At 33.4% G+C, this 24943-nt stretch overlaps 1 pseudogene across 1 annotated transcript in view; it reads right to left on the bottom strand.

Moving 5' to 3' along the window:
• Positions 1-24943, bottom strand: part of LOC308266792 (TGF-beta-activated kinase 1 and MAP3K7-binding protein 3-like) — a 50081-nt pseudogene that overhangs the window by 5153 nt on the left and 19985 nt on the right. The window contains exon 4 of the transcript in view: positions 3752-3935. The product of the transcript in view is annotated as a TGF-beta-activated kinase 1 and MAP3K7-binding protein 3-like (transcript). The remainder of the gene's footprint in view (positions 1-3751; positions 3936-24943) is intronic.

Here is a 24943-nt window from a genome sequence, read left to right as displayed (position 1 = left end):
CCAAAATAAATTAGTTTAATAAAATTACTACAAAAGAAAGAATATGTGAACTATCAAGACCTAGAAAGTATTTTATTATAACACTTTGAAATCTAGGATAAGTAAACTCAAGTCATACTTCACCTCTTGAATGGTCTGTTTAATATATACAATGGACTGGTCATTGCAGAAAATACTTATTATCCTTTAGTCTTACAGGACTTGTGCACAAATGTGGTTGAAGTATTAACTACTTATATATTTAATTACCATATGTTTGGGGATTTTTTTAGAACTAAGAATGGATATAGTAGCTATTTCAAATTTTTCAAAGATGAAATATATGAATAAATCTCAAGCATTAAAGCATTAGGGTCATATTTACATAAGTATTTCATTCATGTTACCTATAATGATGATGCCAGCCATGGTGGCGCAGGCTTGCTTGTAATCCCTGCGCTTGAGAGACGGAGACAGGAGGATCGCGCTATTTTTTATTCTTTATTTTGAAACAGGGTCCCACTAAATTGTGGAGGGCCTCATAAGCATCTGAGGCTGGCCATGAACCCGTGATCCTTCTATATCAGCCAAGTATTGATATTATAAGCATGTGTCACCATACCTGGCAAGTTCACTATATATTACTTGTTTATTTATAGATTAGTTTTTCTATATGGATATTCTTTGCTTACTAGAATTAGGTTACTATGAAATTAATGTTTCGAATATCCATATTTTCTTCCCATTCTATGACTACTTGGTATAAAAGAATGCTCAATAATAGAAAGTGTTCCCAAATAAAATGACCTACTATTGTCTTTCCCTGCGCAGAATGAAAGACCGTCTGTGAATATGAAGCAGAAATCTAATCATAGTCTGTTTTCTTAATTAGATGTAGGATTTTATGATTTATGCATGCATATGGGATTTTGGAAAGAGACCTCTCCAATATGAGGTAGAATTTGACATCTCAGTTTGGCTTGATTATGAAAAAGACTGTCTTCAAAAGATTCATTACTTTAATAAATATATAAAATTAATTACTTTATTGTAATGCCAGAGGAACTCAAAACTGAAATGATTAGATTAAAGTTATGTTCCCAACTTGAAGGTCAAGAATTTTGGGGGATCTTTGGACTTAGGTGAAGAGGAGCCAAAATCCAGATGTACATTAAGAATTACTCATAATCTGGATAAACAAAATATTTTGCCTGGATTTAAGAACATAAATGAATTTATAGTGATATTTTATCAAGTATTTATTTGCCAAAGATAATTCTAAATATATCATACAGTTCCTTTGAAAGAGCTCTAGGATTAGTGTCAGGAGAGCTGGACTCAAGTCTTTAAAATTAGATAAAACTAGATTAATTTGCTAAATATTTCTGAGTTTATTTTTTCTTTAGATGTAATTTTAATACTTACAGGTAATTGTAATTTGTATACACATGAGTTACATGTATGTATCGCTTATAAAATACATATAATTTATGTAACATATGTTGCATGCCTTCTATGACAGAATGTAGTCACAGTAAATATTTCTAACACTATTTTGTATAATGAAAAAGATAAGAATGATGAGTGCAACGTTAGTACAGAGGCTGAGAGAGTGAAATGTACATTTTGGAAAGAACATGTAAGACTTTAATCTGTTGCTTTTGTTCTATTTCAAAAATTCTTTGATGGAAATATGGTTGAGTATGTTTCATTATTGTTATTTAAACATTATACAAGTGTTTTTATATTTACATGTATCTCAAAATTTTATTTTTATTTCATTTATTTTTTTGGTGGTACTGAGGTTCCTGGAAACCCTTCTACCTCCGGGATACGCTCCCACACCTATTTTTATACTTTTTTATTTGGAAACAGGGCCTCTTAAACCAGCGCTTCTGGCTTCAAACCTGCCCGATCCCCCTGTCTCCGCCTCCCAAGCTCAGGGATTACAAGCATGTGCCACCAGGCCCGGCTCAAAATTTTTAAAAAAAGGAATAGGAAACAAGAGCTATTAACTGGCATCACAGAATCAAGGTAACAAGTATTCCTGAAGAAGCACCTCACAATATCCTGAGAATTTCCTTGGGAAATGGCCTCTGACATTGAAGAGTTGTATGGTCTTTTTATTTTTCTTTCTTGAATTTTGAACTTGCTGATCAGATTTTTGTTAAAAAGTCTTATTTTCAGTGAATACTAAAGTATTAGTAACTTGAAATCCTGTATGATGTCTAATTAATAGAGAAAAAGTAATATTTTACGCATGTAGCTTTGGAAAAATTCATAAGCATTTCCTTTTCATGGCTCCAATGAAGCCATTTTTAAGACAATCATGAAACTCTAAAAATAAAGAACATTAATTTAAAATTTAACTGAAATTGAATTCATATGGAATTGCCTATAGTGAAAATTTAACAGACCTCTTACATACTACAGGAAAATTCTCAAAACATGGAGCTACCAACATAAAAAAATCTTATTACTATGTAGTTAATTTATTACCAACTTTATGTTTTTAATAACCAACATCATCAAAATGTCTAACATATATTGACTGTATCTAATCCAACTCTGGAAGGAAAATAAATTTTTGACTAAAACTATTAGACTGTAACATGGGGCTCATTAACAATATCCAAATTTATCATTACCACATACTTTTAAAACAAGGGTCACTGACTTATATTATTTATTCTCAGTCTTTGAAATAAAATGTTCTGCTTTTGAAGAAGTTACTCTGGAAGTTATTTTTTTTCCAAATGTGTAATAAAAGATAAAAAGTTATATTAACTGATCCATCATCATTTGAACCCTTCAAAGTTGAAAAACATGAAAGCATAATTAAAAATAAAGTTGAGCGCTCATGATTATGGCTAAGAAAAGTACATTCACATAAGTTCCTCTGCCACAGGAATAAATCTTCCTCTGGATGATGACTTGAAGGAATCCCATTTTCTTTAACCTCAGAAGAAGCCTATAATATGTTAGTAAACTTATATGCTATGGTGACACACTGCATTGCCATAGATTAACCTAGCATACTCCAGTCTTGAAGGATTTATTACATTCTGGTCTACTGATCTAAAAGCCAACAAGAGGGCAGATGTGCTGGTGGTCGAGTCTTTTGGAAATAATCCTCATGATCATGAGGTAGGGAAAAAGAATTTTTTTTCAGGACATGTCTGTCTCTGAAAAGACACATTTTTATAAGAAAATCACATTATCATAGACTGTGATCTCTTTCTAAATCTAAAACCACCATCATCTTGGTGAAATGTTGGTCAAAGGATACTAAGTTTCAGTGACACAGGAGAAATAAGTTTTTGAGATCTATTGCAGAGCAGGGTAACCACAGTTAATAACAATATATATTTCAAAATTGCTGAGAGTAAACTTCAAATGTCTTACCACAAAAAAAAAATGTTGAGTAAGTAGGGTTTGTTAACTTGATTTAAACAGTTTACATAATAAGCATATATCAAAACATCACATCATAGCCCTTAAATATATACAATGTGATTTTTCAATTAAAATAATATTGAAGCCGGGCGTGGTGGCGCATGCTTGTAATCCCCCCGCTTGGGAGGCTAAGACAGGAGGATCACACAGGTTCAGAGCCAGCCTCAGCTACTTAGTGAGGCTCTCAGTAACTTAGTGAGACCCTGTTTCCAAATAAAATATAGAATAGGTCGGGGAGTATAGCCCAGAGGTAGAAAGCTGGGTTCCACCCCAAGTGCCACCAGAAAAAAATAATAATATTGACACTAAATCTCACCATCTTGGATCACTCCTCTCAGCTTTAGGTCCTAGGAATGTTCCATGTGAGCAGATATAGTGCCAGACACAGGTCACTGGGCTGTTCTCTAAGTGCCCCTTTAAACCCTGGTCAGTGTTCCTCACATTCTCTTTCCTCTTATATGTCTTTTTCCACCCACTGGATGCATGATTTATCTTCTGGCCTAAGAGAATTAATTAAGCCTAAAAGTTAACAAAAAAGCCAAAAATATTTTTTTCTTTTTTCTTCTTTTTGCAGTTTTAGGATTGAATCCAGAGTCTCACACATGCTAGGCATGTGCTGTACCACTGAACTACAGCTCCAATCAAAATTGTCTTGCTTAGCATATATTTTATTTGGAAGCCCACCAGTTGTTACTACTTGTCAAGCTTCCATAGTTTAATTATTTCTGTTCAAAGTTAGCAGATAGATATTATCTCTAAATATCAGGTTATCAGCAGTAAGTTCTCCTGTAATACAAAACGCAGCATATTTAGTTCTCATAATGGTCTATCTAGGACTGCTTCAATATCTTACTCATAACAGAATTTCCATTCTATTACCTACTCTTGGCTCCCTAATCCAATCTGAAAGTCAACACAACACTTTCTTTTTTCACTTTTACTGCTGATGACACTTTTCCTACTTCTTTACTTTTCTTTAAATTTCTTGTAAAATCTCAGTTATGAAGCAATATAAACAATAGTCCAATCTGGATTTTTATCGTGAATTTATAAGAAAAAATTCACAACACTTAATATTGGTACCCTTAAAGTTTTATTCACTGTAACCTTACTTAGACTATCAAAGTCATGCAGCAAACCTTCCATTCATTCTAGTTGGTTTACTGTTCTGCTTCATATAACAATTGTTCTTTTATTAAAAATTTCCTTTCTTGAGCCCTCCAACCTCCTCAATGATACTCATTTAAATTAGAATCTTTCAGCCAGGCGTGGTGGCGCACGCTTGTAATCCCCGCGCTTGGGAGGCAGAGACAGGAGGATCGCGCAGGTTCAAAGCCAGCAGCGCTGGCATAAGAGACCCTGTTTCAAAAATATAAAATAGGTCTGGGAGTGTAGCCCGGAGGTAGAAGGGCTTCCAGGAACCCCAGTACCACCAAAAAAAAAAAAAAAAGAAAAAGAAAAAAAGAAAAGGAACAGTTTGATTTATATTTTTACAAGATCTATTTGATTGTAGTAGGATAATGAGTTGTAACTGCAAGAGTTGAAGCTAAGGAATCAATTGCACGCATCTAGGGCAAGAAATAGTGGTGAGCTGGGCATGGTGGCACACACTTGTAATCTCAGTACTTGGGAGGCTGAGACAGAGGATCGTAGTTTGCAGCCAGCCTCAGCTACTTACTGAGGCCCTCTGCAAATGAGTGAGACCTTGTTTCAAAACAAAAAATAAAAAATAGGGCTGGGGTGTAGCTCAGAGGTAGAATGCCCCTGGGCTCTACCCCCAGTACCATTCTGTATATAAAAATTTTTTTAAAGTGGGTGAGCTGTGTTTAGAGGTGCACTCTTGTAATCCCAGCATTTGGGAGGCTGAGACAGGAGGATCATGGTTCACAGACAGCCTCAGCTACTTAGTGAGGCCTTTGCAACTTAGTGAGACCCTGTTTCACAATAAAGAATAAAAAATAGGGCAGGGGGGTGTCGCTTGGAGGTAGAATGCCCCTGGGTTCCATCTCCAGTACCACGGGAAGAAAAAAAAAAGTATTGGTGATGGTTTCTCAATGGTGGTAGCAGGAGTAGCAGGAGAGATGGAGAGAAGTTGTTTGTTTTGAGATCAATTCTGAGAAATTCGTAGCTAGGATAACTATGGAGTGGATGGAAAATGACTAGTCAAAGATGACCAGTACTTTTCACTGAGTACTGAGTGGTGTTATTTACTGAATGAGATTGAGGTAACAAGGAATTTGTGTTTGCAGTGAGGACCAAAGACTTCCTTTTGGCAAATATCAATGTAAGAAGTCTTCATTACAATAAATGTTCAGTCCTTTTCAGTGTTAAACTGAACTACATAAAGATTTGTTTCCAAGTTTTTATTCTTCTATCTTTTCTGTTTATTCTATGTCAAGCTTCCTAAAAATTTTTATTTATTGTCTATCTATATATTTTTATTATTTTTTCTCCTTCACTTCTCATTTATTCTTCAACCTTTTCAGCTATAACATCTGATTGATTTCACTATTCCACTAATTCTTATAATTATTAGTATGGTACATGGTTTCTAAATGTGTCTTTCATGAAATAGCAGTATCAATATCATGTAAGACTTTGTAAAAGAATAAGATTTTCAGACCCTAAATCTTACTCTGAATCAAGAATCTTTGTCCTAAAAAATTCTTAAGCAATGCTGATGTGTTGTTACAGCTTGCAAAAGAACAGCTTGGTAAGATGTTCTTATGCATCACCCACATTTCCCCATCACTTTCAGGCACTCGCCTCCCTGGCTTCTGAGACTATGAGCTAAATATGACCCTTAGGTAAATTCCTCTCAACTAAAAAGGTTGAACTTCGGCTGAAGAGAGCCACAAGCCATTTGACCCCAAGGTTACGTCTTCTTTGCACAGGAATCTAACCTTTTAGACCCTATTGACAGAAGTTCTTGTATAAGGAGGAAGCCCCTTTGCTTCAAGCTGAGCCACTATGAAAGGCCATCCCATTGTCAGAATTCTCTCAAGTATGATCTGAGGCATCTGTTGCAGGCATATTGCAATTCAACTATTCTATTTCCTTCATTCAGTTTTTATTCCCTTACCGATCACAGGCATTTTTTCCCTGGAGATATCCCCAGTAATTCCTTGTATGCAAATTTAAGCGTACTTTCTAATTCCTGGGTGATTTGCCTATCAATAGTTGCTAATGACACCTTTAGTGTAAGTTGTAATAATATATTCAGTATTTATCAATATTTATCTTATTTGGTTGCTATAATACTTTTCTCATATGATCAATTTTTTTTTTCTTTTTTGGCATTGGAGATTAAACTCAAAGGCATTCCACCTCTTAAGTTATACATCAGTTCTTTTTATTTGGAAACAGGGTCTCACTACATTTCTGAGGCTGGCCTCGAACCCATTATCTTCCTGTCTCAGCCTCCCAAATACTAGTATTATAGGCATGCACCACTGTACCTGGCTCCACCATTTTCTCCTTACTGAAACCTATTAATTTCCAGTACAGCATTCTTGTCTATCTATGTGTCACACTGGGCTGACTGTGAAATAAAATGCATTATTTTTCAATTGCTATGTAATGAATTGCCACCAAGTTAGCTATGAGATAATTTATTATCTCAGAGTTCCTGTTGGTCAGTAGTCTAATATAAATAGTTTTTTTCTTCTGCTAAAGATATCACAAGGCTCAAAGGTATAAGCTGATACCACTCTCATCTGGAGACTAATCAGGAAAAGATTTTTCATGTTACCTGAGTTTATTAGAAAAATCAAACCTATGAAAGTATTTTTATGTCAGCTTTTTAAGCAAATGTTATTGAATATCTAATGTGTCAGTTACTCTACAGTGGTATTAAGGATGAAAAGATTAATTACTCTAAGTTATTTTTTTGGAGAATATAATATTACATATTAGATCAAATTTATAAATGGAATATTGTAAAGGTTTTTCTAAGAACTTGTTTATTGTAACCTGAGCACAGGAGTATATTTCAAACAGAATATAATTTTTTATTTGAATCTTAGTAAATTATGGGATTCATCTATTTAAAAGCAAATAGATAGATTTTATTCCGAACCATTATTTTGCCAGGCTTGGTGGTACACAACTGTAATTCCAGCTACTGGGAAGGCTGAGACAGGATAGCAAGGTCCAGACTAGTGTGGGTAATTTACTGAGACCCTTTCTCAAAATGAAAAATGGAAAAGTTTGAGATGTAATTTAATGGCAGAAGGCCCCTGGGTTCAATAATTACTACAGAAAACAATGTAATAAAACAACCATTATCTCAATTTGGCTGGAAACAATTGTAGCCATGGCTAGAAATCAGAAGTAAAATGCCAATTTTGTGGAGTCATCATCTTAAACAATGTGGGGAGCCCTCTTTAACAGAAGCATGCAATATCTTAAATGTTTTGGACCACTTAACTGCCCCTACCTTGAGTAGAAATGGGATGAAGGAAGTCAGGGCAGAAGGAGACAGTTCCAGAACCAATTCTTATTAAAATATTATGACTTTTAAAGATAACATTTGACCATTGGAACACAAAACTAGATTTCTTTCCTATGGCTACAAAAGGGACCTGTGCCAGAGGAGCTCTGAACTCCAACTTTATTTCCTTCATAGCAAATATGCTAATGAATGAGATGTGGCATGCGATTCACAGACCACACTTTGGGTAAGAAGTTTTTTTTTACACGTTAGAAAAAGTATTTAGTTCAGTTCAAGTTTTGCAATAAGATCCAACAAGATCTGATACTTATTGAGATGAATACTATAGATCATAGAGGGGTTGAAAGCATGGCTAAGGAAGTTGGACTTGAGTAATAAACAAGGAACTAATGAATAAAATGAAGTGTAGAAAATGACCCAAATGATTTGAGCCATGAACCAATTTTATCTAGGACATTTAGATCATTGATGAAGAAAAAAGAATTCAGTTAGTTTTTATTTAGTCACGATCTGTATATAAAATTTATATTTTCTCATTGTATATTACCCAAGTGTAATTAATAGAATAAAGCATAACTCTGTATCAGTAATGATTTTACTAGAGAGTTAGCAATTCATTGTCTTTATGAAGAACAGATATGTTTATAATTTATTTAAAAATATATAACACTTAAATATGACTCTGGTATTTGTCTTTGAATTGACATGTTCAACTACCATGGTTTACCAACAGAGGGAAAATTTACAATTTTTGTTTGGCCTTTCTAATCTCTAATTTATATTGTCTACCTGTTTGGCTATTACTGTAAGCTAAAATTAGATGAATAATTTTTCTGGCTGATGCAAAACTTGAACTAAATTAATAAACTTCTACTTAGCTATTCTCTGTAAGCTTGCTGCTAAAAGTATGGTTTGGATCTCATTAAAATTCAAAAATTGGCTTATAAGACTTAGGAAAAAGATTTTCAGAAAGTTTATGGAAACACTTAAAAGCATTGTCAATAATAAATCAGTATTTTATATATATGTTTAATTAATACATCTTTATTTGCTCTTTCTTGATGACATCATTATGTAGGTAATAAAACTGGCAGCCAAACATGTTATTCCCATGCATTTTAAGCCTTTTTAATACCCAGAAATTATATTGATGATTAAAATGAAGAGAAAATCCATTCATTTATGTGAAAAATGTATATAACTTATAATAAATCTTTTGAGACTTTCACAAGACAGGCTATAGAATATAATTCTTTGAAATCTAAGAAATTATCCTCATATATTTTATTGGTTTCTTATTTAACAACTTACATATACACTTCTATCAAAAATGATCTAAGATTTCTTTTATTATACTTTTTATTCCCATACATAAATTAGCAATGACATTTTTGCTAAAAATCTTATTCTTTGTAAAATTTCTCCAAATTGGTTATTTACATGTGAATATATTAGAAACACTTATTTGTAAATGTGCAATTTTATGTCAACTAATATCTACACTTTGCCCAAGTGAAGAAACACTTGTATTTAGAAGTTTTTGTTAGATTATATGGCAGTGGTAAGAATCCCCAAATTTTGGAATGCCTACAATAACGTTCAGTATACTTGACTGAAGATTGGAGGTATTATCTGAGGCTTTTTATAGAATTCAAGCAGAAAGGACATACTGTTATCATAACAAGTGGAAAAGTACAACAAAAATAAGATATCTAGTACAAATGTCAACCAATGAGTCTTAAAAGCTTCTCTTCACACCAAGTGTGTATCAGTTATGCTCACATTTCATTGATCAAAACAAGCTTCATGCGGATTCGTTCAAAGAATATGCTTTTCATGAGAAGCCATTGCAAGCAAATGACAATAGGTGGAAATGAATAAACATCTTCCAGCGAGGTTAGATAATAAAACAATTAAAATGATTATATGAGAAACTGTGCTCCTCCCACTGGACCACAAATATTCACTCATTTTTTTTTCAATTTTCAAAATGTACTTATATATTCCTGCAAAAATTATCCTGAAATCTCATCTGGTCATGGAACTGATTCAAAGACTGCGTTTTGATTCTGTCTGTTGTGTATTTATCATCTCATCACCTCAAACTCGAGACACTTCTACCATTTTTAAACTACCCTAACAAGCTTGTAAACAAAATAACCTTAGAAAGGCCACTACAAAGGTAGGAACAACTTATAGGAAAGACTGTTTAATAACTTCCTCACGACTGTGGAGACAAGCTTGACTTTTAAGTTCTGCCTATAATTAAGAGTTCCTTGAGAGTTTATCATCCAATTCATCATCTAAATGAAGGTACTTTGGAAGTTTATGGATATTAGTAATTAAACCAGAATCTCAGGTACAGACTGGGTTTCTGCCCAGCAAGGGCAAGGTATGATTACCCTTGCTAATCACATTTACCCTATGTGATTCTTCAGTCACCAACATGTAAACCAGCACTGATACATTCGTGGGGAAATTGACTTTAGTGAAAGAAAACAGGAGTGTCCACAAAGTTAAAAAGGTATTTAGAACCAGTACTGGGAAAGGACAGAAAGCAAAGCAGCCCTGGAGAGCAGAGAAACAGAATCTAATGGACAATGTCCTCAGGATGACCACATCTCGATAAATCCACTCAGGCATCTTGGCCCGGTGTTACTACTCATGTCTTCCTCCTCACCTTAGAGTCTTGACCTGGGGAAGCCAGGAATATCTAAAATGCTATAAAATTTATGCATAAAGGAGACTTTACCAAAAGATAAGCAAGTTGCAGTTATCAGATAATAGAATTCATGCTGGAGAAGAAGAAACAAAGATGCCCATTGCAACATTACCTATTTGTAAATTGTAATAAAACTTATGAGTGTTTGGATTCAGAATGCTCTTCATCTACTATTACTACGTGAAAAATTTTAAGTTATAATATTTGGGGTCTTAGTTTTTTTCTTTTGTAGAATAGCAAAATTAATAATTAAATTACATCATTTTAGGGGGAGATTTGAACAACAAAAGATTTGTGCAAGCTTCCTTGTATGTGAAAGGGTGGTATACTAAGTACTGAATAACTGTTATTCTTGGGCTCTAATGTAGTCCTTGAGGCCGTTTTCTCTTTGTGTGTGTGTGGTACTGGGGATGGAACCCAGGGACATTCTACCTCTGAGGTATACCCCTAGCCCTATTTTTTTTATTCTTTATTTAGAAACATGGTCTCACTGAGTTGTAAAGGACCTCACTAAGTAGCGGAGGCTGTCTGTGAACCTCAATCCTCCTGCCTCAGACTCCTAAATGCTGGGATTACAAGTGTGCTCTACCATGCCCAGCTTCTCATTCTGTTTTCAATAGTCTAAAAGTTGCCTGAGTTCTCATTTTCTAAGTTCCCCTTCTCTTTCTCTATAATAACTTTCTTATACAGCTTGTAAATCTTTATTTTCTGATATGTGACATAGTGATCAAATTTATAACACAATTTTGTTTCACACAAAAATATAACTATTCATCAGTTAACTTGTACATGTGTCATAAAGAATACAGGTAGGGCGCAAGGCTGATGGTGAAAGTGGAGGGCTCTGCATTGGGCTGATGAGGAGATGGCCGAGTGGAGTCTTTTATTGCAAGGTTTGACTTCTTTATGAAGGCACAAAATAAAGACATGGTGATGAATACTTATAAATCCACTAGAAGCCAAAATCAAATTTAGGCAAGAAAAATAATAACTCTAAATTTCTAAGTTATGCATTTTAGCCGGGCGTGGTGGCAGAGACAGGAGGATCGCGCAGGTTCAAAGTCAGCCGCGTGCGCTGGCTTAGGAGACCCTGTTTCAAAAATAGGTCTGGGAGTGTAGCCCGGAGGTAGAAGAGCTTCCAGGAACCCCAGTACCACAAAAAAAAAAAAAGAAAGAAAGTTACGCATTTTATTCTAATATCTAATATCAAGATCAGGCAAATGAGTAATTTTTACCTTTGCTTAATAAGAAGCAGCAGCAATAAATTTAGCTGTATCTACTTTTTTTTTTTTTTTTTTTTTTTACAAATGATTATCTCTAACTGATGGAAAGAACACTTTTTCTTCTTTCCTCTCATTTTCTTCCTTGGCCATGTGTACATAAAATATAGTAAATTGTCAGACAATTAACAAATACCTCTCCCAAAGAATGAGGAAGATACTTACTGGCAAATTTTCTGAATTTTAACTTCTATTTAAATGTGCAAACACATCCTGATTTTTTTCCCCCCAGCCAGAAGTGTTTCTTTGAATGAACTACATTTCCTATTAAAGATCATTTGGGTTCTGTTGGAAAAGCTGTTCAAAGAATAAGCAATGATTTGTGCTGCCAATCACTTATATTAAAAACAATAATTTATAAATATTTTAAATCAAACGATGTAGTGTGTTTGAATGAGATTTAAGGACTTTGTTGAAAACTTCTGGGAAGAGACAAATTTTAAAAAAAAAGCTTTAAAAGAAAGAAATAAAATATTCCCATACACCTTTACTTTTGTGGATTACCGAATTCCCTTCCACTATAACTTTCATTACTGCTTAATTCTAATGGAGTTTCCGTTCCTTTGAGTGACTAAACCAGGGTGCTGCACTTGAGAACATTGTGTGGCTGATTTATCACTACCGCTCTAATCAAGGAGTTGTTTCTTCAGATAAACTCTCTTGCCTGAAATATTATCCCTGCTGTGCCATTTAGTCTGATTGGAAAAGCAGTGATTCTCCACTCCATTTATGTAGTAAAACCAGAATACTTTCCTTTTTGCCCTTCAACAGTCTTTTAGCGCATACTTCAATAATTCAAAAGTTTGTAAACTCATAGCATGTAACTTTTTGCTCTTGCAGAAGTTCAATCTAATTTATGAATTGGAGAAAAAAGTCTGTTGTTCTGGACTGATATTTTTGTAGAATTATATATTACAATGAAATCTGAGCTTTTTTTCAAGTTATTATTTTACCTTACAGATGGCAATAAAATTCCAGCAGCATCCAGAGTTATGCTATTATATTTCCTAAAAGAGCATTTTATAAGTGCAACAGCAATAGGTTCAATTAAGTCAAAGCTCAGGAAGTACTGGTCTTTCATATTGGAGGCTTTAAAATTTTTGTTGTGTAAAACCAATTTAATAATATAACTAGATTTTATATTGTGAACAAAATAATAGCTCTCATACTTCTTTTTCTAAATGGTTAAATTCAAATGGAAGCCATTTAGCTGGAGAGAATTCATCCTGAGAATGAGTTAGAACTACTGCTGATAAATCTCACTTACTCATATATGTTAAGCAGAACTCTCAAGCAACTGAGACACCTTTGCATGCAATATCACAAAGCACCTCATACTATAAATACTAATAGCTATTCTTAGGCCAAAAAAATTAAATTCAAACTAAGCTAAATATTGATATGATTTATCTAGCTGACTTTATTCCACAAGATTCTGGAAAATTGTTTTAACTTTGTTCTTTTAAATGATGATAATCCTTAATTGCATTTTAACATAAATATATGAATTCTGGGTGGGATTGGAAACTGTGGGAATAAAAGTTGGCTAAAATTTTGAATTATTTATAGGATTTAGTTAGAAAATTTTATTACATAATTTGATGTTTATTTTCTTTTTTTGATAAAAATACTGAGACTTGGGCTATAACAACGAGATGTAGATTTGAAGCATTTTTTCTAGAAAATTAAAATCTCATATTTTAAAATTTTCAGTGCTAGAGTTAATAAGCTTTTAAAATAGATTCAGTGTGAAATATCAGAATAGCAAAATTTGTGATTATATTAGTTCTAAATATTAAATAGGATATATTTAATCTGCTGTTTAATTGTAGAACAAGATTATATAACCAGAATTGTTATTAAAACATGAATCTAAAATATATGAATGGGCATTAGAAGGTTGAATACAAAAGAAAATGTAAAAGCATGATTTGTTTTTTCACCAATTTTCTAACATCTAATATATATATATATATATATATATATATATATATATATATTTTTTTTTTTTTTTTTTTTTTTTTTTGGTGGCACTGGCATTCCTGGAAACCCTTCTACCTCCGGGCTACACTCCCAGACCTATTTTTATATTTTTATTTGGAAACAGGGTCTCTTAAACCAGCGAGGCTAGCTTCAAACCTGCCCGATGCTCCTGTCCAAAGCTCCTGTCTCCACCTCCCAAGCGCAGGGATTACCAGCGTGCCTCACCATGCCCGTCTAACATCTATCATCTATTATATTTTAAAGTTTATGGAATTATTTATTTCTAAATGTAACAGATGTATAACCCCCCCAAAAAATAACATTTCTTGAGCCACAGAACACTTACCTTGCCACCATTTTCTCCCACACATTGCTAAATATATATATATATATATATATATATATATATATATATATTTTTTTTTTTTTTTTTTTTTTCTGGTAGAAGATGTTCTGATTTGAGCATCTTCACATCAAGTCACACAAACTTTTATATTTCTTATCATGATATAAAATAACACTGAATTTTTTTTTAAGAATACAAATTTTAGGCCAGGCATGATGGCACATGTTTGTAATCCCAGTACTTGGGTGTCTGAGACAGGAAGATTGCAGGTTCTCAGGCAGCCAGCCTCAGCTACTTAGTGAGGATCTCTGTAACATACTGAAAGCCTATTTCAAAATAAAGAATAAAAAATAGGGCTGGGGATGTAGCTCAGAGGTAGAATGCCCCTGGGTTCCATTCCTAGTACTGTAAAAATATGAAAAATTTAAAAATACATAAAACAATTTTCTTTTCAGTATATGTATCAATTCTTACAACATGCCAACTAAAAGGTATAACAAAAATATAAAGTTTAAAATTCTTATGATTTACAGTAAGTACATTTTCATTTAAAACTGATTTTACCAAATGACAAATGGATATGGTCTTATTCATATTTCTAAAATCAATGAATACATGTATATAGATAGCAGATTATAAAGAGAATGACTTAAATGTTCACAATAAAATAATCTGAGAAAAGAATACTTGATTGTTCTTTATAACATTGCCAGTTTTGCAACTTTTTATAAGTTTAAAATTTTTGCCAAAGAAGTTGACATTTTAGAAATGTTCCAGCTTATTGCTTCCATGACTTTGCTAACTTAATTGATTGGTTTACTAAAATTAAACCACATTTTTAAACTTTGTAGATATCTAGTTGTTTGGACTTAAAATTTATGTACTTTGCTGTACACTTTTACTTTCATTTACTCTTACTTTAACCAGCTATTTTAACACCTCAATATCCCAAATTTAAATAAATAAAACAGCATGTTTTATTTATTTAATATATAAATCCTCTTCCTTGAAACTGTGTTTCTTTAGATTTCTAGACACTATATTCTTCTGGTTTCTTTCCCAGGTCTAAGGTTGCTCCATTTTAGCTTCCTTTACTTGTTTTTTCTTTCCTAAGACATTGTAGGGTTGACCTTTGGTCTTTATTTTATTTTTATTGGTGCACTGTAGTCATACATCTTAATGGAGTATAAGATGGTAGGTTTTTATTTTTTTAAGGCCTTATTTCCATTCTCTCCCTAGGTGATATTATTCTGTCTCATAAGTTAAACTACAATATTTATGTGGATAATTGCAGAATGAACATTCCTACCTAGTACTTCTCCTATCTCCAGACTCATTTGTCCTACTAAGTATTTTATATTTCCTTGTAGCTATCAAATAGGAATGTCCATCTTGGCCTGTGAGAGTAAAATGCTACTTCCTCAAGCTCACTTTGGCTACAGTCTTGTCTATTTTGGCTAATGGTAACCTTAACTTTTTGACCAATTTGGGTTTAAGTTAGTTTAGTGTGTCACTAGACAAATGCACAATTATCAATGATCAAAACATGACTTTTTCTCCATGTCTTGATCAGAGGCTCCTTTAATGCATCACACTTAAGCAGATGATGCAACACATTTAGAATCACCCTTACTTTTCAAATTTTCTCTCATCCCTCATCAATGCTGCAACCAAGCCCATCAGATCTAACTTCATCTGTCTCCAGATTTTCACCCAACCATCATTTATTACCTCCATTGTTGGGTTACTTTCCCAAACTACCAACATCTGTCTTACATCATTGCAGAGGCTTCTCACAAGCTATTTATGACCACCTTATTTTATACTCTTTCAGGCTGCTTTTCTTTTTAAATATAAACACTGAAAGTTACAAATTTCCCCCTAAGCACTATTCAAAGTAGTCTCCCAGAAATTTTGTATGATTTTGTGATTCAGTTCAAAGTGTTTTCTAGTGGCCTTTATGAAATTTTGATGTGAATTAAATATGTATTTTGTTTAATTTTATATATTTTATATTTTATAGATATTCTATTGTGGCCTTATATTTAACATCTGAGTTTTTTTTATTTTTTTATTTTTTATTTTTGGTAGTGGCACACATTTCTTGGTAGCCCATATGTTGAGTAATTTTGGATTGTATCTGAGACGTCATGGATGTTTTGTTATAGAGACCTTGAATTCTGTTCTGTTGCTTCAAATTGAGTTCATATTTTGACACTAGAAAGAAGTTAACTTGAAAAAATTCAAACTACAAATACTTGTCAGTTGAGTGGGCACTTTGCCATCTGCCTACATTCGTGTACTTCAGAAGCCAGGCATAGATTTGGGCACAATTTATATACAGAATTAGATTGGCTATTGCTGATCTCTTTCTTTGATGAAAACTCTCTTTCTCTTCAGTGGTAACATTTGTTCTGAACTCCCATTCTTGTGTCCAGAAAGTTTCTTTTGTCCGGGAAGAATACATATGAATATTTTTTCTTGTAGTTCTTAGCTTAAGGCCACAAAAGGGAAAACTCACACTCTTCCAATACCATCTGCCAAGTATTTACACTCTTTCAGAATCTGCCAGCTTTTTTCATGCTCAAAAATCTTCAGACTTTTGTGTTTGCTTTCTTTTATTTTGTCTCAAACATAGGCTTGTCAATTGTGTGAGGGTCCGGCTGCCCGAGCAGTCAGATCAGAATTGGAATCTCTTAGTCTAGTGTACAAACATGTCTAAAGTTAGCCTGTTGAAATGAAGTCAAATGCATAACTTGTTTTGTCAAAATCTTCCAATTGTTTCCCAACTCATTCAGAAGAATATCCAAGTCACTAATCATGAGTTATATGGTTCCTCATTGCCCCAAATCCTCCAGGACTATATTTTTTATTATTTTCTCCAGACAAATAGCATTCAAGCTACGTGGTATTCTTTCTGCTACTTGGATGTAAAATCATTAGGCCTATCTTTCCATTAAGACTTTGGTGTTATTTATTATTGGAATATCTCTCCCACCAAATATAGACATGCCTGGCTTTTTTAATACTATAAGACTTTCCTCAATAACATTATTTTAAAAATAAACTTTAGTTTTTAGAATAGTTTTAGATTTGAAGAAAAAGAAGATTAAAATGGTAATACAGAGAGATCTCACATACCCTACACTGTTTCCCCCATTATGAGTATCTTACATTAGTATTGTTATAATGAATGAGCTACTACAGGTACAGTATTATAAAATAAAACCCATTATTTATTATTATTTTCTTAGTTTCTACCTAATGTCTTTTTTCTGTTTTAGAACCTTATCTAGGACATCAAATGACATTAAGTAGACATATCTCCTTAAGGGTCTTCTTGACTGTAATATTGTTTTCAGATTTTCCTGCTTTTGATGGCTTCACAGTTCTGAGGAATAGTGGTTAAATATTTTATAGAATGTTCAATTGTTATTTCTCTGATGTTTACTCAGGTTAGAATATAGCTATAACTCTTTGAAGAACAGAGGGAAAGCACAATTTATCACATCATATCTAGGGTACAAACAATCCACATTTTAAAAATTTGCTAGTACTTGCTTCCTGGCCCCAGATATGGTCTATTTTGGAGAAGATTTTGTGACAGTTGAAAATAATGTATATTCAGCTGTAGTTGAATGGGATATTCTGTTTATCTCTAGTAAGTCCATTTGGTTTATGGTGTTCTTTAAGTCTGAGGCATCTTTGCTGATGTTTTGTCTGGAATATCTGTCTAGAGGTATGAGAAGAATTGAAATCTCACAGTATTATTGTATTAGGATCTATTTGAGACAATATTATAATATCATGAAGAGTTTTTTAAGACTTTGTTTTGTAAAAGTGGTTACATCTATGAAGCATAATTATTGACTATTGTTATGTCCTTTTATTGAACCATTCCTTTTACCAATTAAAAATGACCTTGTCTCTTACAATAAATTTAGGCTTGAAGTCTATTTCTTCTGATATGAGAGTTTCTATTCCTGCTTATCTTCTAGTTACATTTGGATGGATTACCTTATTCTGGCCCTTAACCTTTAGTTTGTAAATATCTTTACCTGTATAGCACATTGATTATAAATAGCAGACAGATGGATTATGATCTTTAATCCATTTTGCTTCTTTATGTCTTTTCACTGGGGAGTTTAGGCCATTGATATTCAGTGTAATTATTGAGAGATAATTTTTAATTCCTATCACTTTGACTTGTATTTTGTGTTTGAGGTAGTGTTTTGTTGTTGTTATTGTTGTTGTTGAACTCTTCATTTGATATAAATCATTCTTTCTCTGGTTCAGGCACTTCATTTTTAATTTGTAATATATTTATTTGAATATTTTCTCTAGTGATATTTTGGAAAACATAAATTCTTTCAGTTTCTGTTTGTCATAGAAAATTTTTGTTTCTTCATCAAATTTGAAAGACATTTTTAGATATTTGGATAGAGTAGTCATGGCTGGAAGTTGTTTTCTTTCTGGGGCTCTAGGCCTTTATGAATTGCACAACTTAGTTTTAAAAGTCTAGAGTGAGTCTTATTGTTATGCTTCTAAATGTCACTTAGTCTTTTATCCTTATCCCATTTAAGATTCTCTATTGTCCTTTATTTTAGTAAATTTTATTATTATATTGTATGATGAATCTTTTCTCTGATCTTGTCTAATTGGAGTTCTGTGTTTTTCTATACCTATGTATTAATCTCATTATTATGTTTGGGAAATTCTCTAATATTATTTTTTCTGAAGAGTTTTTTTCTTCCTTTGGTTTCAAATTCTAGATTCTTTTATATGCCTATTATTCTTAGTTTTACTTTTTTTTTTTTTAAAAAAAAGTTATCCCAAATATCTTGGATGTTCAGTTCATGCTATAAAATTGATTTATTTCTTATAGACTATTTATTTATTTATTACAGACTACTAATTTATTATAGACTATACATTCATTTTTGGAGTGATCATCTCCTAGAAATGAGATTCAGTTTTCCACGTGGTCTAGTCTACCATTGATGGTTTGTATTGATTTTTAATTTTATTTATTATATCATTCACTTCCTTAAGAGCTTCTTTTGATTCCCATCTAGGATATCAGTTTCTTTTTTTATGTTATCTTTCATATCTTTCAGGCTTTCCTTGAATTCTTTTCTACAATCTTGAATAATTTCCACTATTAAAGTTATGAATTCTCCTGGCATTTTTGCAGCTCTGAGTTGGTGCATTCTGTTGTGGGATTGTGAGGGCTTATTGTTTTCTTACAATTTTTCTATCTCATTGTTTCAGGTTTTTTTCACCTTGTATCTTTGTTGCATTTTCAGGCTTTTTCTCTCTCATTCTGGGTTTCATATGTCTAAACTCTCTTCCTTTATAATATCTTGTTCTGGAGGCAAATATTTACCTCAAGGTATGCCTTGTATGTGGTGTGTGTGTGTGTGTGTGACTAGAGACTTAATCCAGGGGCATTCTACATCCACGCTATACCTCAGCCCTATTTTATTTATTTATTTTTTATTTGAAACAGGCTCTTGCTGGGTTGATGAAAGTCTCACTACTTGCTGAGGCTGTCTTTGAATGTGCAATCCTCCTGTCTTAGTCTCTCAAGTCTTGGGATTACAGGTCAAGGTATATTTACAACTAAATTGTCTCAGCTGTGTTGGTAGTTGTAGCTTTCTGTTGAGTATTTTATTTATTTATCTATTTATTTATTTATTTATTTATTTATTTATTTAATTTGTGGTGGTACTGGGGTTACTAGAAACCCTTCTACCTCCGGGCTACACTCGCAGACCTATTTTATACTTTTATTTGGAAACAGGGTCTCTTAAGCCAGCGAGGCTGGCATCGAACCTGTGTGATCCTCCTGTCTCTGCCTCCCAAGTGCAGGAATTACAAGCCTGTGCCACCACACCCAGCCTCTGTTGAGTATTTATTACACAACAATGCCACTCTGCAGTCTGTGTCCCATATCACCCTTCTGTTGTTCTGCTTGTAGCCCAACAGCTTTGCCTTGAAGCTAATTTAGAACTCTGCCTACTGAAATAGTGGCGTTGATGGGTCACAGGTATTAATGGCAGAAGACCTGCCTTCCATTGTCCACTCCTGCCTCTGGGTGTGCAGAGGGTCTGGAAAGGTAGGAAGGAACAGGATTGTGGGTCTGGCCATCTTTTTCTCTGGTGTCACCACAAGGCTGTACAATTCTATGTTTTGATCCCTCACTGTGGAGTAAGTCTGTGGAGTCTCAGGTTGATGGATATGAGATTTTGGGGGGGTTCCAAAATTCCTGCCATTTGGGGGTGCACACTATTGTTCTAATTTTATTGAAGTCTCCACTCACTCAGGGATTTTTTGCTTATTTTTTTCTTTTTCAGACTTGATATTTAAAAACATATTTGTAAATATTTTTGAGTTCCTCTGTTTTTAGTTCCCAGCCCCCATGAAGGTAGTCTGGGATATGGGATGCAGCTCAACTTAGGGCTCCTTAGATGAGTTAGAGGCAAGCTTGCCTTCGGGTGTTATTCCATCAACATCTTCTAAAACTCATTATTTTTTATTTGTAACTTTCTAATGATATATCCTCTATGTTTGTTTGCCATTGGTGTGTCAGCTTTGATTTAGATCTTTTGCCTATGTATTAGTTTTCTTACTATGAAATTCTGAGAGTTCTTTAAATATTCTAGATAACAAATTTATCAGGAATATATTTTCCAAATATTTCTTTTAATTTGTGATTTATCTCCTTTTGTGTATTTTATATATGAGAAAATACTTTTTCTATCACCATTAAAATTTTTAAAGGATATAAAGTGAACATGTTTTAAATATAAAGCACTGATCTTTTATTCTTTTCAAATGTATAGTATTTCAAATTTTAAGTATGGTTTTCAATCATGTGTGTGAATATACATTTTAGGTATACAGTATGTGCACTTTAACCATTCTAGGGAAGTGTCCAGTTGCCTGATGAAAATCAACTAATTCATTTGCCTCTCTATTTTGCGTATTTAATAAAAACAAAAATAGTACAGCACCACTGGAGTTCAAAACAAGTTACAGATCTCTCTATTGCATGAAACTGGAATGCAAACACTAACAATATAGCAGAGATTTTAACTGCCTTACTACCAGGCATGGAAACCATTGTACATCACTGTTTGGATTTCTTTCAGCCCTGATGTTTCTGTCTGGAAATTATTATTGTGTGAGCATTAATTTCAATTGTGGTAGAAGAATTATAATTGCATTGAATGCTGGTACTTTGATAGTTTTCTGAAAAAGAAAAAAGGAATCTGGGACATTTTTGTGTTTGGTGGATTTCATCATTCTTCATTAATGTTCACTGAAAGAGCTCATTTAAGGTAGTTTTGATTGCAAATTCCATATGTCAGTGAGTAAAGTTTAGCTGCCAAAATATGAAGAATAGAAATATAAGAGAATACTTAACCAAGTTCAGTACATACAGGCTATTCAATGTTGAAAACCATTGCTGAGTGAAATGTATGTGGAGTGATTTTAGTGGTTTGAGAAAGTGATCTGGAATAAAGTAATGTGAATTGGATATAGACTAGTATATTTAAGGATATATATGCATTATCATTATACATTTCTAATAGCTTCTGCATAAAAATGTATTAACTACTGCTACTAGAATATGTGAGAAAATAAGACGCTGCTGTACATATAAAGCTACCTTCTCAAAGATTTATTGGTTCCTCAAAAACACATATTATTGCATGAAGAATATATACTGGTTTACCTTTTGGAAACAGTAATAATAAAGAAATGAATGTATGAATGTTTTCAGTTACTTATTTCTGTTTTTTAAAACACATGAAGAGTCACTAAAAGTAAAATAGAAATCTATATTGCACAATGCAATATAAAGAACATGCTTGCATTTTAACAATTACCTAATTCCTTTTGACAAGAGGATTATTGTCATAACTTTGGACTTCTAGAACAATCATTTTGTGATTATGATTCTATATTTTATAGGCTATAAATGCTTTACTTTTTATACAAAGGATAATTATAGCTTTTATTATTATAAGCTCAAAAACTTACATAGATTGAATATTTTAGACCCTTAGATCAGAAGGCTATAACTCCTGAATATTTAAATGGTTTAACTAATATTTGCAAACTTATATGACTAGAAACTACAGTACAAAAATAAATAACTCTCACTGAACAAAAAAACCAAAGTAGTTAGAGTTATACTAATCAGAGCACTAAATAGGGTACTTATAAAGGAGGCCCCAACATCCATCTTCTAATAAAATCTCCCTTTCTTAATGTTGGGAATTCATTAATTGAACTGCATTAATTCTGTTCTAATGTTTGAAAATGGTCAATAACAGACATGTAGACCAATGGAACAAAACAGAGGATACAGAAACAAATCCTCTCATTTGTAGCCAGTTGATTTTTGACAAAGGTGCCAAAAATATGCACTAGAGAAAATACAGCCTTTTCAACAAATGCTGTCAGGAATACTGGTTATCCATTTGTAGAAGAATTAAGCCCCAAGCTCTCAACCTGCACAAGAGTCAAGATGAATCGAAGACCTAGAAATTAGATCATTGTTTTTGTAATTAGTAGAAGAAAACATAGGACTAACACTCCAACATATAGGCACTGGTAAAGACTTTCTCAATAAGATCCCAAAAGCTCAGGAAATAAAACAGAGAATAAATAAGATGACATTAAGTTAAAAATCTTTGGTACAGCAAAAGAAACCTTCAAAAGTCTAAAGACAAAACCTATAGACTGAAGATATTTTTCAGCTAATTCTCTGACTGAGGATCAATACCTAGAATATATAAATAACTTGAAAAACATAACATTAAATAAAGAAAAATAACAATTTAAAAATGAGCAATTGAACTGAATAAACACTTCTGTAAAGAAGATATACAAATGGCCAATAAATATATAAAAATGTTCAGTATCATCAGCAAACCAGGGAAATGCAAACAAAGAACACTCTGAGGTTCTATTCAACTCCACTTAGAATGCCAATCATCAAGAATATAAAAAATAGGGAATTATGGCAAGGATATGGGGAAATAGGAACCCTTATATACTGTTGGTGGGATTGAAAATTAGTCAACCATTATGGAGATTATGGTGGAGGTTCCTCAGAAAATTGTGAATGACACCACCTTATGAACCAGCTATACCACCTCTGGATATCTTTCCAAAGTAATTAAAGTCAGGCTATTATAACAATACATGCATATTCACGTTTCTAGCAACACAATTCACAATAGCCCAATTATGGAACCAGCCTAGGTATCCATCAACAGAAAAATCAATTACAAAACTGTGGTATATATACACATAATGGAATTTTACTGGGACACAAAGAGGAAGAAAATTATATAATTTGTAGGAAAATAGATTAAATTAGATAACATTATGCTAAGTGAGATTAGCTAGGCTCAGGAAGCAAACAGTTTTTTTCTCATATATGGAAGCTAGAGAGAAATTGGGTAACAAAAGATACTTCAGGTAAAGGAAAGACTTCAGTGAAGTGACTGATGGAGAAAGTTAGGGGGAGGAATAGACATAATAAAGGCAACAGTTTAAATAATAATATGCACATATACATAATTATCAGTACCAATCTCAATGACAAGTACAAGGAGAGGAGGGAGTGAGATAGGATCTGAAGGGAGACACACTAAGTAGTGTATGCATGTATGTTCCTGTCACCTTATACCTCATTATGATTATAATTACAATGCACCAAAGAAATACATAAAAAAAAATCAGAAACTTAGTTTAGCCTTATTATTCTGTTCAGCTTGTGATTCTGGGATCTTTTCCCCCATTATTTTTCCATGAAAAGCACTACTGTTGAAGATTTTTTTTTTGTTTTGTTTTGTTTTGTTTTGTTTTTTGCAGGTCTGGGGATAGAAGCCAGGGGCATTTGACCTCTGAGCTACACCCCCTGCCCTATTTTTTATTCTCTATTTTGAAACCGGGTCTCACTGAGTTGCAGAGGGCCTCACTAAGTAGCTGAGGCTGTCCGCGAACCATGATCCTCCAGGTCTCAGCCTCCCGAATGCTGGGATTACAAGCGTGCGCCACCACGCCCGGCTCTGTTGAAGTTTTATGGTATGTGTGATCACATCTCTTTTTTGTTAATAAAGATGGAATCTTTTATTTATTTATTTATTTTTGTGGTGGTACTGGGGTTTCTGGAAACCCTTCTACCTCTGGGCTACACTCCAAGACTCATTTTATATATTTTTATTTTTATTTTTTATTGGTGCATTATATTCATACATCACACTGGGGTAAAAAACGTGTGTGGACATACATGTACACATCACCAATTTAACCCCTACCTAATGCCCACCCCATTCCGTCCCCATCCCTCCTTTCCTTGCTTGGCTTAGTGGTTGACTTTGGTATGTTTAAGTATATTGCGTGTTTTAGAGAATTTCCTTCTTCCCCCCTCCCATCCCCTCATTTAGGTTGTCTTGTTTGCTCCTCTATAGGATTTCCTTTTTCATCTAGAGTTCTTCGTATCGCCCATTTCTCCTTAGCTTTCACATATTAGGGAAAACATCTGATTTCTTAATTTTTGTGACTGGTCTCTTAAGCCAGCGAGGCTGGCTTCGAACCTGCCTGATCCTCCTGTCTCCGCCTCCCAAGCACGGGGATTACACGCGTGTGCCACCACACCCAACTATAAAGATGGAATCTTGAGCCTATGTATCTTGAGTTTC

Source organism: Muscardinus avellanarius (assembly GCF_963383645.1).
Source record: "Muscardinus avellanarius genome assembly, chromosome: 9".
In the NCBI taxonomy this organism is placed as follows: Eukaryota; Metazoa; Chordata; class Mammalia; order Rodentia; family Gliridae; genus Muscardinus; species Muscardinus avellanarius.
The sequence above is the reverse complement of the archived record's forward strand: the minus strand, read 5'-3'. Positions and strand labels throughout refer to the sequence as shown.